This window comes from Raphanus sativus, chromosome 6 (assembly GCF_000801105.2).
Source record: "Raphanus sativus cultivar WK10039 chromosome 6, ASM80110v3, whole genome shotgun sequence".
In the NCBI taxonomy this organism is placed as follows: domain Eukaryota; kingdom Viridiplantae; phylum Streptophyta; class Magnoliopsida; order Brassicales; family Brassicaceae; genus Raphanus; species Raphanus sativus.
The window spans coordinates 36,745,717-36,760,867 of NC_079516.1; the positions used below are offsets into that span (position 1 = coordinate 36,745,717).

The 15,151-nt window shown below is 32.9% G+C and overlaps 1 non-coding gene across 1 annotated transcript; it reads right to left on the minus strand.

Annotated features, from left to right (window-relative positions):
- Window positions 1–1,021: 1,021 nt before the first annotated feature.
- Window positions 1,022–1,128, minus strand: LOC130497200 (small nucleolar RNA R71). The gene has a single exon (XR_008936211.1). It is a non-coding gene; the product is annotated as a small nucleolar RNA R71 (small nucleolar RNA).
- Between the last annotated feature and the right edge of the window lie 14,023 nt (window positions 1,129–15,151).

Consider the following 15,151-nt stretch of genomic DNA (forward strand, 5'->3'; position numbering starts at 1 on the left):
TCATCTAGACATAGAGCTTGCTTAGAATTGTGTCTAGGCTTAAGGTTGATAGTTTGATTTATCATTTACATTCCTTAGTTCGAAACCTGATCACCCAAGGTCTAAATCCCTATACCTATGAGTTCTCCTTTCCAATAGCTTAAGAGTATCATTTCTGTTACTTGCATTCTAGTTTTAGTTTAAAAACCATCCAATTCACTGATTGCACTTAGATTAGGCAAATACTTGCATTCTCTCTGCATTTGAATCCCTCAGAACTGGTTCGACAAATTACTACCACTGTACTATCATTTGACTTAGGAGCCTCAAAACTCCTAGCATCAAATTGGCGCCGTTGCCAAATTCTGAGTTTGATTTGAACATTGAGATTTAGTCATTTGCTTGAGACTAAGTCATTTTTATTTTTGTAAGTTACTGATTCTCTTTTTCACTCTTTCTGATTTTCAGGTGTATGAACTTGAGGAGCAAGGGTACATCAAACCTTGTTCCAAGAGCCGCAGACATCAGAGCTTTAGAGAGAGAGTGTGCTAGAAAAAGAAGAGAAGAAGAGCAACAAGCTCTACTGCAGACACAGGAAGTTGAGATGGCTGATCCACAAAATCCTTTGAACCCCAATGGAGTAAACAATGCTCCACAAGGGCCCCAACAGCGACCAGCTCGCCCCATTGGCACTTATGACTGCCCCAACACCCATGGTCCTAGAATTGGAATCCGAGCACCAGTTGTGGCTGCTAACAACTTTGAGATCAAGTCAGGACTGCTAAACTGCATAGAGAACAACAAGTATCATGGTTTGGCTGTGGAGGACCCATTTGATCACTTGGATAAGTTTGACAGCTACTGTGGTATGTCAAAGACTAATGGTGTATCAGAGGATGTCTTAAAGCTCAAGCTATTCCCTTTCTCTTTGGGGGATAAGGCACGTCAATGGGAGAAGTCTCTACCAAGTGACTCTATCACCACTTGGGAAGACTGCAAGAGGGCATTCTTGGAGAAGTTCTTCTCTACCTCAAGAATTGCTAAGTTGAGGAATGAGATCTCCAGCTTCCAACAGAAGAACTTGGAAGGATTCAGTGAAGCTTGGGAGAGATTCAATGGTTACCAAGCTCAGTGCCCACACCATGGATTCTCTAAGGAGAGCTTGCTGAGCACATTCTACAGAGGTGCTCTTCCTAAGTACAGAGCCATACTGGATACAGCTAGCAATGGGTTCTTTTTGGGGAGAACTGAGGAAGAGGCAGAGGCTTTGGTTGACAACATGGTTAAGAGTGATGCAGTCTACAGTGGAGACCATGACAGAAGCAGCAGAGGTGATGACAATCAAACAAGGAATGAGATAAAGGCTCTTCAGGAGAAGATTGACAAACTCATTGCCGATAAGACCACACAAGCGCAGGTGAACTTTGTTGGCAACCCAAGCCAGGAGATACCTCCTCCTGTCAATGAGGTTGATGGTTTGGAAGGGCAAGAAGAATTGTGTTTCATCAACAGTAATGGTAGCTGGTACAAGAAGGAACCCAACTTTCAGTACAACAACTACCAACAGAAGCCCTATTCAAACAACCAGCAGAGTGGTTATCAGCCTCGAAACAACCAGCAGAGCAACTATCAGCCTCAGCAAAACTCCTCTCCTAGCTCCTCTGCCCCTCAACAGAGTAGTACTGATGCCTTACTGAAACAGATCTTGGAGTCTCAGACTAGAAGTGAGAAGCATGTGGGCTATGAGCTGAAGAACCTTCACTCCAAGATTGATGGGAGCTACAATGAGCTCAACAACAAATTCTCCCACCTTGCTTCTTCTGTCAAGAATTTGGAGAATCAGTTTGCTTCCATGAGCTCCCACCAGAACCGCCAACAAGGATCTCTACCTGGAAAGTCAGATCAAAATTCCAAGGAAGCAAAAGCTGTCACACTTAGGAGTGGTAAGCAGTTGACTCCTGTAACCTTTACCAACAATGCTGAGAAACAAGGTGAGGAGGTGGCCATCAACCTAGATGATGAAGTGGTCATTGTTGATGAGAAGACAGATGCTGAGATCTTGGAGAAGATTGTGAAAGCCAAGGGTAAAGGAAAGGTTGGAGAAGAGAAGAAAACAACAAAAGATGGTGAATCTGCTGCTCCAGCAAGTGAGAGCTCTCTTGTCCCCCCTCCCTATGAACCAAAGCTTACATTTCCTGGTAGATTCAAGAAGCAGCTGCTACAGAAGTACAAGGCTTTGTTTGAGAAGCAGATGAGTGAAGCTCAGGTTACAATGCCCATCATTGATGCTTTCATGCTGATTCCTCAATACAGCAAACTCCTGAAAGATGTTGTAGCTGCTAAGAAGAAGGAGATGGAGGGCATGATGGTTCTGAGTCATGAGTGCAATGCCATCATTCAGAGGCTAGATGCTCCAGAGAAGCTAGAGGATCCAGGATGCTTCACACTCCCTTGTGCTCTTGGACCTATGGTATTTGAGAAATGTCTCTGCGATTTGGGAGCTAGTGTCAGCTTGATGCCTTTGTCTGTGGCAAAGAAGCTTGGCTTCACTCAATACAAGAAGTGTAGACTCCCTCTGGTGTTGGCTGATCGATCAGTGAAGTACCCTGTGGGCATCCTAGAGAACCTCCCTGTGAAGATTGGAAGGTATGAGATACCTACAGATTTTATGGTGTTTGAAATGGGTGAGGAGGCTCAAGACCCATTGATTCTTGGAAGGCCATTCTTAGCTACAGCAGGAGCTATTGTGAATGTGAAAGAAGGGACGATTGATCTCCATTTGGGCAAGGAGAACATCCTCCACTTTGACATTAAGGAGAAGATGAGGCACCCCACTGTATTTGGACAAGCCTTCACCATTGAAGAGATGAATCCTCCTCCTGCTGATGATCACTTTGATGAGCTACCACCTGAGGAAGATGGAGTGTCAACTCCACTCTCTGCACCTAGTCCAGCCTGATCCAAAGGAGGAAAAGTCAAGCTAGAGACTTAAAACAAGCTCACTTGGGAGGAAGTCCCATGAGTATCCTTGTATATATTGCATTAGTATTTGCATTATCATTCTATTGCATAGAACAATGGGAAAGTGAAGTTGTGTGCAGGTATTGAGCATAAAGTCGGACACCAGAGAGATCTCATCGCAGCGACACATCTAGGTCGCTCCACCTGGGAGCGACATGTCCAGAGCGAGAGGCTGAGGTCACTCGCGTCACACGCGAGTGGAAACACAAAAACCGACCTCAGAGCGATCTACTCACAGCGACATACCGAAGTCTCTCCAGCTGGGAGCGACCTGTCGCAGCGACGTTCACACCTCGCTCCACGGAAGGTAACACACAATCCCACTTTTCCTTGTATTTCACATTTCCATTGGGTACCTCACTCACACAGAGACTGTGTGATTTAAGTGTGGGGGAGGTACCAAGTATTTGATCATGTTTGTTTTCATGATTTTGAGTCTCATGCATTGCATATTACATTCTTATTATAAAAAAAAAAAAAACAAATTTTGAAAAACACAAAAAGAATCATTTAGTTGCATCATTTGCATTTTTAGGATTGAGTCTAGAAGCATATAGGTTGCATTCATGCATTAGGGGGATTTCAACCTTGGTAGCTCATGCTAAGTACTGAATTTGTTGACCTTTGTAATCATGACAAGTAGCTTGAGCACCCTTTAGAAAGCTTGTAAACTTCGCGCCTTGAATGCTCCTCTTGAAACTCATTTGACTGTTGATACTCTCTCTTTGAAGCAAGCTCCTGTTTTAATGTCTCTTGCATATGGTCCCTTGTGTACTAAGTCATGGATATACACACTTGAGTTGTCCCATCTGTTTTACCAATCTTTTGACAGACTCATGTGGTACTCCACTCCCAAAACCCATACCTCATTTTTAAACCATCATTATTTGTTGAGTGAGGCCTCTTTGGAAAGCTTTACATGTGCATAATGTTGAGAGTATTGGGAACGACAATGCTTAGTCTCCATTCTTGCTAGATTAGTCACTCTATTATCTAGCTATAGGAAGGGGGTGAGTGTTGTGATTGTGATTTGGGAATATGAAAGGTTTGACTCTTTGTGCTTAAGTGATTAGTCTTTCTGGGATAAGTGGAGAAGTATCTAGCTCTTATTGTGAAAAGTCTTGGCCCCCAAAAAAAAAAAAAAGAGAAAGTAAAAAAAAAAAGAAAAAAGAAAAAAAAAGAGAATAAAAAGGGGGGCTAGCAAAGTTGTTAAGAGCTCAGATTTGTTTTAAAATTGTGAAAATCCCTTATTGATTTCAAAAAGAAAGTCTGATGTGAAAAATGTTCTTGGGATCTTTTGGTGAGAGATGTGAGTTAGGTTTGATATTGAGGAATAATTGAATATCTTGTGTGTTTGGGAAAGGGTAGAACAATGGAGATTGAGCATTGTATGCATGAGTTGATCCCTTTCTTAGATATATTATGTGTAATGTCAAAGCTACTTTGTTTTGAGAGTAAACCACCATAAAAGATCATTTTGAACCTCTGATTTCACTTGCATTAAAGCCTTTGTCTTACCAAACCAAATGACTTGGACCAGTTGACCATTTGTGAGATGTCTATTGAGTTTGCTTCATAAATGTTAGAGAGATGTGGATTTGTGGTTTGTAGATGCATGATTAATGAGTGTAGAGATCAAAGGAGCTGAGATAGGCCTAGAGAAGTTAGAGATGGATAAATTCCTTGCTCTTGCTATTTGGTATGATTATGCAAGGTTTTTAGGTTGAGAACTAAGAAGAGTTTCTTTTGATTATGAGTCCCCATCTTCAAACCTCTTCTCCTTGGTTCTTGAAAGTTTACTTGTGGACAAGTAAAGGACTAGTGTGGGGGAGTTGATATCTTGCATATTTGCATTGTTTTGACCATTCATTCATAAGCTTTTGCATCATATAGATTAGGATTTAGACATGTTTAGGTTGCATTTGGCATACATATGTCTCTATCAGGTATTGGAACACCACATGGAGTTCTTGAAGACATTTGGAAGCAATGTGATCAAAAAGGGGGTGAAAGATGAGCATGGATGGAGGCCTTAGAGAAATCTTCTGTTGCTAAGATTTTGTGGAGACACAGGAAATTGAGTTAGCTTTCTAATGGAAGTGGTTTCAAGTCCTTTGGAGATGTAATGGAGAAGTTACGATCAATTTACTAGAGGCATATCCATCCTGGTCGAGAACCGCAGAGTGACCTTCCGGAGCGACCCCCTAAGGTAGCTCCCAACCAGAGCGACCAACCAGAGCGACCCACCTAAGTCGCTCGCGTTTTCATCGCCCGGAGACACAAAAATGGAGGCTGGAGCGACCTCTTAGAGCGACCCCCAAGGTCGCTCCCAACCCCAGAGCGACCTCCTGGAGTGACCCTCTGAGGTCGCTGCGCGTTATCTGCTGCACGATTTTATTATTTGTCAAAGACCTTTTTGCAATTGTTGTGCACGTTTTTGCACTTGGAAAACCTATTGTTTAAGTATGTTGTAGCCACCATTTGGCAATCTATCTTTTATCTATTGAATACACAAAACTCTCTCAAGAAAAGTTCTCTTTTGGCTTTGATTGTTCTTGTAATTTTCTTTCTACATCTCTATATGATTCATCTGAAATCCATCATGGATTTAAGAGGAATCATGGAGATTAGTGAGTAATCACCTTTTGGATTCATGGGTTAGGGTGATTAAGGGTGATTAGGCTAGTTCTATGATGTTTTAGGTGTAGATCATACTTGTTCCTTGCTAGTAGAGTGATCTTAGTGCATCATTTGAGTAGGCCACTCAAAAGGTGATCTCTAGGCATTTCCCACCCAAAAGGTGTTTGATGAAATGCATGAGTCAACTCTCCTAGGCTCTTAGTGTACTTTGCCAAAGATATTTGTTGTTAAAGATGCTAAGATAGCTAATAGACTTGTTATTAATGATTGCTTGCATGTTATTCAACCAAAGACATTTGATGTTTGAGACATGTTAGCAAATGAGCATTCATCTAGACATAGAGCTTGCTTAGAATTGTGTCTAGGCTTAAGGTTGATAGTTTGATTTATCATTTACATTCCTTAGTTCGAAACCTGATCACCCAAGGTCTAAATCCCTATACCTATGAGTTCTCCTTTCCAATAGCTTAAGAGTATCATTTCTGTTACTTGCATTCTAGTTTTAGTTTAAAAACCATCCAATTCACTGATTGCACTTAGATTAGGCAAATACTTGCATTCTCTCTGCATTTGAATCCCTCAGAACTGGTTCGACAAATTACTACCACTGTACTATCATTTGACTTAGGAGCCTCAAAACTCCTAGCATCACAAGGTTAGCTAAATCATCAGCTAAGTGATTAGCTTCCCTATACACATGAACAAAACGGACTATCCAGTCCATGGCACAGTCTCTCTGCCGCTATTAAGGCTAAGCATTTATCCGTTAATTTTGATTTGGTTCGTTATTTATTTTGATTCAATCCAAAAAATTTGGATATTCGTGAATCTTTGAAGCAAATTAAATATTAAAAATCAATATCCATTAAAAATGAAACACATTACAAATACTAAAATTTCAGAGTCGAATATACAGTTCACTCCGATTTTATAAAAACATATGTATATGTATAATTAAATACAGAGTTTTAAATGTATAGTTTTATATGAATTTATTTTTTGTTGATAAAATTACTTATGGAAAATATTAACTTAAGAAAAGAATAGAAATTCTTTCTAAAAAACTATAATTCTTTTAAAATTTTATGTTTTATAAGAATATTTAATTAGTTTAAAAAATTATGAAACATATAGTTTCATTGATATTTATTTTTATTTTTATGTTATGTTAAAGAAATTTTTGAAGACAAAAATTCATGGTTTAAAAAAAATTATTTGTATTGAATAAATTAGATAAGATATTCGTAAATATCCGTAAACATTCTCAAATATCTGTAATTTTTTCAGATATCCGAAAATGAGATATTAATAATTTTCTGAGGCAAAGCAAATCGGAAAATTGGATATTTGTAAAATACAAAACAAATATCAAAGACAGTACAATCTCTGTAAATTAATACTCTATAAATTAATATATAAAAATCTCTATAAAATAATATAATTTTATAGTCGAAAACTGAGTTTTTGGTTCAATTACTATATCGATAAATTAATAATATCTATAAATTAATAAAAAATTATAGTATTGATGGAATCCTAATGTCATTAATTTATCGAGATTTCACTGTACAATAGTATTTGATCGACGTCCATCCCTAGCGGGTACGTACAAGTATGTGTAATTCATTCTTGCGTGTACTGGGGTTTCCATAGAAAAAAAAAAAAAGAGAATGAGAATTTATTTTAGGTCGGCCGTGAAGTCTCTCTGCGGGTACGTACAAGTAAGTATGTGTAATTCATTCTTGCATGTATTGGGGTTTTCGAAAAGAAAAAAATATAGTTCCAAAAAGAACATATATATATATATATATATATATATGAACAAAATCTATGGTTCCCTATAAAAATACATGTTCATTTTAGCTATTCAATCATAAGATGATAGTTAATTGTACTAACTATTTTCATACAATGACTTGTCTCTTGTTCAATATATAGAATGCAAAGTGGAAGAAGACTAAACTATTACATAACTAAATAGAGTGAGTTAGAAAAAAAATGATAATGTATCTCTCTAATTATATACTACAAGACTTCAGAAATATCCACTATCATACCATTTTTTATATTACACTGATTCAATCATCCTAACTTTTTTTTTTTTTTTTTTTTGATATCTCTGGTGTCTAGGCAGTCACTTTCCCAAATATCCCCCGAAGGGGTCCAGCGCCCCAGCAGTAAAGATGTTAAATCGCTGTGGCCGGGTTTCGAAGCTGGGTGGCGGGCACCTCAGCCGAGGTTCCATTACCACCAGGCTACGAAGCCTGGTTAAGTTTATTAGTTAAGTTAGGATGAATAAAAAAAAAAAAAAAAAAAAAAAAAATCATCCTAACTTAACTAATAAACTTACATATTAACAATATGTTAATTGTTTATGCGCATGGGGATTTTGTTAAAGATATCATTTGCTTTATAATCGGGTTTTAGTTTGTGTCTTTTAGAGCAAACTTGTAGATTACTAAATTTTTATCCAAAATTGATAAGACATCCTAATATAACATGTTGCGTTGAGAACAATATATTGGAGATGTTGTACATAGTCTGAATCTATAAATAAAGATATAAAAGAAAATTTGAAACTAAAAATATAAATTAGTTTCAAATTTTAAAATTTTAGATATTTTATTAAATTCAGAGCTTATGTTTTAAAAAGGGCGTTAAATATATATAAATAGAGCTATATTTTTTTCAAAATTATTTGTTACATCATGAAATATACAGTTTGTAATTTTGTTTTGAACAGAGTACATAAATAATTTGGGACGACACTGGATAACTTCCATTTTACTATATCAAGGCAAAAATTAGAAGAACAAAGAAAAATATTTAGAAAAAAAATTAGAAGAAATTCCCATATACAAGTATTTATATGCATACACCTACTCAGTCACATTCATATGCCATTATAATTTATAAATAATACATAGGACTGGATATTTTATCCGTTAAATTTGATTTGATTCGTTATTCATTTCCATTTAATCCGAAATTTCCGGATATCCGTAAACTTTCGAAGCAAAGAAAATACTAAAAATCAATATCTGTAAAAATCAAAGCAAATCACAAATATTAAAAAATTTGGAAACAAATTTCTGATCTGATCCGGTAATATATAAACACATGTATATCTTGATTATATTTAAAATTTAAAATTTATAAAGTTATATAATTATTATTTTAACATATAATTTGACAAATTATATTCACATTATTACTTATATAAAAGTATTACATAAAGGAAAGGGAAAAAATTTGTGACAATTATATTTTTTTTATAAGTTTTCTGTTATTATAATTGTTAACTAAGTTTAAAAAATTTATAAAATATGTAAATTCACCACTTCTTTTGATTTTTATCTTATTTACCATGCAAAAAAATATTTTACAAAACAAATTTGTATCAAATTTTAAAATTATTTGTATTAATCAAAACATATGAGATATTCGTAAATATTCGTGAATATCTATAGATATCTATTTATTTTGTGGATATCTCTTTTTCGAATATCCATATTTTTCTGAAGCAAATCAAATCGGAAAATTAGATATCCATAACATACAAACCAACTTATAAATATTTTAAAAATCACATATATCAGATCCGTGCCCATGTATAAATAATACATTTGTGGACGACTGAATTATCATTGATAATTGATGTAAGCGGGAAAAAGTCTAAAAAATGTATACATGCAAAGCTGGCAGATAGACTTTGATGGATTATAAGGAGAAGACTTTATTGGAGATTGGTGTTTGTGAAAATTATAAATAATAGCAAGTGGGTACTTTCTTTTAATTAAGGACCAGTGACCCATATCTTGGTTTGTTTCTAAGTTGTGGTTATAAACAAATTAAAATCACATATAAAACATAGCCTTTAGATTATCTACGTCCATTATATGTGTCCAATTAAAATTCGTGTTGTAATCAGACTGATATTTCGTACCAAAAAATTATAATTAAATAGTAAGCAGAGTTTCAATTCTACGATGCTTATGAGTAATCATTTACTTTGATTGATCTTAGTCTAGATGAGTGAACTTGATTTATGTACTCCTACATGCAATATGTATAAGTAGGTCAATGATTATTAACATGAGTATAATCAAACTGTAATTTAATGCACACATATTGTTTCCTAAACTTAAACGTCTATGAGATTATTCTTACTTAGTTTTGGATTAACTAGTCAACTTGGTTATTATTTTTTCTAATTATCTTAAAACTTTTCTTCGCTTTCTCTGTCGTTGATTTTGATGGACATGTCCACGTACAAATACAAAGAAAAACTGTGACTTAGCTTTTGACGTCTCCGACCTCTCTTATGTTCGACTATTCGAAGATTATAAGGTTATCACTAGAGGCAAAATGCAAACAAGGAAAATATTATTTATCTAATTTGCTCGGCCACTCTTTTTTTTTCGGTAAAAGCTCACGACCACTTCCACTACATAAACTAAATTATTTTCTTAATTTTGTACAAATTCTCTTATTGGAATATTTTGCATAAATTCTTTAATACTTTTTTCACTTACATAACTACTCCTACCCAGAGCGGGTCTTGGAAACAGGCCAATAAACCTTGTGTTTCTAGCCGTCAAATATTAAGATTATAAACGACCACATATGAGCAATAATTCACAATAGCATAGTGGTTGGCTCAATGTTACAAGAATAATAGGTCAAGTTCGAGTGAGGCCACATTTTTGAGAAATTGCCAAAAATACCATTTTCATAGTACCACTTTTCATGTTTACACTAACCACTTTTACCACTACTTTTAATGAAGGGTTTAGATTTGAAGGTTTAGGATTTAGGGTTTAGATTTGATGTTTTAGAGTTTAAGGTATATAGTTTAGGGTTTAGAGTTGAGGATTTAGGGTTTAGAGTTGAGGATTTAGGGTTTATAGTTTAGACTTTAGAGTTTAGGGTTTAGGATATTGAATTCAGGGTATATAGTTTAGGGTTTAGGATTTAGAGTTGAAGATTTTGGGTTTAGGGTTTAGAATTAGAGGTTTAGGATTTAGAATTTGGGATTAGAATTTTGAAAAGAATATAAAAATAAAGATATAAGAGTTTTTACCATTTCAATAAATAAGGTATTTTTGAAAATGTGTCTTTAGTGGTGGTAAAGATGAATAATGGTACATTGAAAGTGGTATTTTTGAAAATTCCCCCACATTTTTTTTATTTTGGCTTCTAGTCTCACAATTATTAGGACCGGCTCTGCTCCTACCCAAAACTCCGATTTAATTTTAGAGCAATGACGAATGTACGATAAATGGTAATTAGGAAACAACACGAAATTTATTAAAACAGATATATAAGATTCAGAATGTGGCAATCTCGTGGTATTACAAAGATATCGATTTATTTGTCTTAAATTCAAACCCTTTTCAGTTTTCAGTATTGAGCGTTATACAAAACTTTTTTTGTAAAATTGAGTTCGGATTGGGTAATGAACTGAAGATCCAAAATTTTCAGTCTTAAGAGACAAAACAAGTATATATGTACAGCGATTTGTAATGTTCGACTCCGTCAAAGTCGTCGGCCGAATTTATATCATCATAATATCATAGGGTGTCTCAAAATTGTCGCTCCATTAATAAATATGTATACATAATATATGTGTCTAAGTGTCTTAGGGTTTAGGGAAATATATACAATATTATGTCACATTTGTAGTTATGCGTCAACAAGTGCAAAACATATTTTGTTTGACTTTTCATAAGGTTTATGCAATGATTGACTTTTCTGTTCTAAATGACAAAAATGAAACCCAACATAATTTGACGGCAAAATCTGTATAACTTCTATATATCGTGTTGTAACTTGTAAGTTTGTAACTCAAACTCTCCAAGTTAGAAGCAAGCATAATATATATATGATTCGTAAATTAACTTTGATGGCTAAGAACTGAGGAACACAGGTTGCAGATCTGCAGTAAAGTAGCTTGCTAAGAACAGTCTCAAAAACAAATATCTATACATGTGTACGTTCATATACATAATTTTATACTACTATAATATTTTAGCAAATATAATGTATTTCAAGTCGCTGGGGGACTGAGCCATTGACGACTTATTTTAATTTTTTTTTAAAACGACTTATTTTATTCTTGTTAATTGTTCTAGTCAACATAATTTTATTTTATCCTTTTCTTTGGTGACTTGGTCACATTTTCATGGGGGCTGAGCCATTGACGACTTATTTTTATTTTTTTGTTTAAAACGACTTATTTTATTCTTGTTAATTGTTTTAGTCAACATAATTTTATTTTATCCTTTTTTTGGTGACTTGGTCACATTTTCATGGGTTTCATCATACTTTCATGTTAGTGCCATGTATTTTTTATCTAAATTAAAATTTATTCATATGCAAAATACTAATATTCATACAAAAGCTAGTGGCCAACCGAAATAGTCCCAGAACGAAAAGCCTTGGTACCATGTATTATTTTCATTATAAGATAGAGTTTGTTAATCAACAAAAAATACTTGCAAAAGTCTAATCCAAAGAAACTGTAGATCAAGTCAGAAATTCAAATCCCCTATATATTATTTTAGGAACACTTAAAATAAATAACCTTCACTTGATGTGTGATTTACATGAGTGTCATTTCCTATGTGGCAGCGTCACAATCACTCTCACTCTTATTTTAAAACAAACCTTAGCCTATTAGAGTTATTACATATTGTGCCATTGGTATATTTTAACCTATAATTAAATTGACATAATAATTTGTTCAAAAACAGAAAATTATAAACCTTAATCTTCCTAGATGCCCCACGGTCGAATTAATGACAATTAATGATATTTAAGTTTCAGAAAATTAATGGAATATATTAATGGTATTGTTCCTCTGATTTCTCGATCTTCTGTTATAAATCGGTTAGTTTCCGAGATTATGATCTTTTTAAAATCAATCTCAGGGTCAATTAGTGCCAAATCCCATGTACATTCTATATTTAACTGTGCATTTAACATTCAATTTATACATACAAAGATGAAATATCAATTTATACAACAAAATCGATTGATGGCAATGATTGATATTTTAAATTCGAGTTCTTAATGCAAATACTATAGTTGCTTTCTTCCTCCTATTTGATGATCCCCTTTGTATGTCGATTTTGTTGTGTCAAAACTGTAATTTTTATATGTCAAATACTATAGTTCTTAATGCAATTTTTATTTTATTTTTTCGTACGTTGATAAATGCATAAATTTATTTTAGGAGTCAAAAATGATTATTGATTGAGTCATGATTGTATGATTTACTAAAAATAATCTCAATCTTAGTTTCCTAAAATAAAAAAAACGTGATTTTAGAATGATTACTTGAAGGCATAGAAATAATTTTGGTATCAATTTTAAATGAAATTAAATCTTTATGAGTGGATTTTTTTTGTATAACTAATATTTGCAATATGTTTACAACACAAAAAGCATTCAAGTGATATGAATTGGAGAACAAATAATTTATTATTAATTACATAATATTTTAAAAAATAATGGTGATTTACTAAGATATCACATTAACCCTAAACCAATTTTTTAATTTATATAAATATGTTGTCTTGCTGACATTGTTTTTTATCATGATAAAGTCGATTGAAGAACTTGATTAACATTTACTAAAAATAATCACAATCTTAGTTTCCTAAAATAACAATACGTGATTTTAGAATAATTACTTGAAGACATAGCAATAATCTCGGTATCAATTTTAAATGAAATTATATCTTTATGATTCTATTTTTTTCAAAACAGCCAACTAAATTCCGTTTAATTTTGGTGATAGTAAAAAGGAAATTAGATTATGTTACCAAATGTATCGGCGTTGAATGAATTTCATTCAAGTGATATGCATTGAGAGAAAATAATTTATTCTTAATTACATAATATTTTTTAAAAATGTTGGTGATTTGCTAAGATATCACATTAACCATAAACCGGTTTTGTATGTATATAAATATGTTGTCTTGCTGACATTGTTTTTTTTTTATCATGATAAGATCGATTGTAGAACTTGACTAACATTGATGGGTTTTCTAAAATCATTTTTGAACCCAATAATATTCCAAAAATCTATGTTTTCGGAAAGAAATAGATCATTTCGTTTTGTGAATTTGGTAAATAAGTGTGTTTAGTTTCGTAATCTGATTCTTTTTTATTTCTCTCTATAGGATTACAAAGTAGGAGTTCTGAAGAATTTTTTCACATCATTTGTAGTTTATCATTTTTTTTGTTTCCTTATAGTTTGTTTCTTTCGTATTTTACTTTTTCTATTACCTACGTTTCTTTTAATATTATTATTATTATTATTATGAAAACAGTAATTTTATTGCCTATGTATTGTTTTATCTTAAATTCATAGTAAATCTATATAAGTCTTCGCATACTCTTATTTTATTTTTTCCATAAATTATACTTCATTTACACTTAACCAATAACACAAGCTTTTTTTCAAAAAAAAAAGCTTACAATATATGTACCTACACAATTTTGACAGCTATATATATCATTATATCTAATATTTGTGACTAAAACTTTTTGCTTTATAATATATTTATGTTAAAAGTAATAATTTATTCTATCTTAAATTCATAATAAATTTATCTAAGTTTTTGCATACTCTTATTTTACTTTATTTTCCATAAATTGTACTTCATCTACATCTAACAATCACATAAGATTTTTTTTTCAAAAAAAAAAAAAACAAATAAGCTTACAATATATATACCTACATAATCTCGACAGCTATCATTATATTTAATATTTATGACTAAAACTTTTTTTTATAATATGTTTGGGTTAAAAGTAATAATCTCTTTTAATCATTCACTCCGCGTATGGTCTGAAATATTTTTTTATATTACAGTAATGTCGTCATTAAGTGTGTTGCTTTTAGAATAACACACTTGTTCATGTATTCCATGATTTATGGAATTCTACAGATGGAGACATTGTATTTTGTGTTTTACAGTTTTGGAAAATTTATTGAAGAGCAGGTAATATATTGTAATTTTTTAGGAACGTATATATATTTTGTAGATGATATTATCTGTTACTTTTGGTAATATTATTTTATATTCTAGAAAAGTCGATTGAAGAATGTTATTAACATTAATGGTTTTTCCAAAATTGTCTTTGATCCCAATGATTCTAGGAATCGATGCTTTCGGAATGAGGTAATGCGTTTATTTCACAGATTCACTTAAATAATGTGTTTACTTTCGCTGCTTTGTCACTTTTTATGATCCTAATAGGATTGCAAATGGAAAGTTCTGAAGTCACTATTCACTGCAGATGTTTTTATCGATTTTAATTTATTTTGTTTGAGAATTTTTATTCTGAAAGATTTTATTAATTGATTGCTTATGTTTTGTTTTATCTTTACTTCGTAATTGATTTTATATTAGTTTTTGATCATTCTTATGGTTCTTATTGTCTGTCTTCCATTACTTATAGGACAATTAAACTAAAATACAAACAACTTAAAAAAAGA